This window comes from Sinocyclocheilus rhinocerous, unplaced genomic scaffold (genome assembly GCF_001515625.1).
Source record: "Sinocyclocheilus rhinocerous isolate Xijiao unplaced genomic scaffold, SAMN03320098_v1.1 C35093440, whole genome shotgun sequence".
NCBI lineage: Eukaryota > Metazoa > Chordata > Actinopteri > Cypriniformes > Cyprinidae > Sinocyclocheilus > Sinocyclocheilus rhinocerous.
The window spans coordinates 1-375 of NW_015738878.1; the positions used below are offsets into that span (position 1 = coordinate 1).

The following is a 375-nucleotide window of genomic DNA, read 5'->3' on the forward strand; positions in this document are numbered from 1 at the left end:
TATTGTTGGATATCACACAGCATGGATGGAGCATGTTCAGCCTGCTGTGAAAAGTTAGTTGCTGTATTGATGTTGTTACATTAGGAGATATAGCCATTTGAATCATGCTTTGCTTTATTCAGTCATACAAACATGTACAATTTTCTGTTTTTCTCACTAGATCCAAAATCCCTTATTTCACAAACATTTCCAGCATTAGAGAAACCTTTACAGAAAGATGGGTAAGATGGTTTGAACATTTGTTTCCCAACACAATTAACTAATTGTAACACGTTTACAATAGCATATTGAAAATGTTTCTTGCTTCAGGTGTACACAGGAAAACACTATCAGCAGCAATGGATCGTCCATTGTTTTTGAACATTCTGAACAAGC

General features: G+C 35.2%; 1 long non-coding RNA gene across 1 annotated transcript; it reads left to right on the forward strand.

Moving 5' to 3' along the window:
* On the forward strand, positions 1–375 carry LOC107734706 (uncharacterized). The gene is made up of 3 exons (XR_001639139.1): positions 1–53; positions 161–221; positions 310–375. It is a non-coding gene; the product is annotated as an uncharacterized LOC107734706 (long non-coding RNA).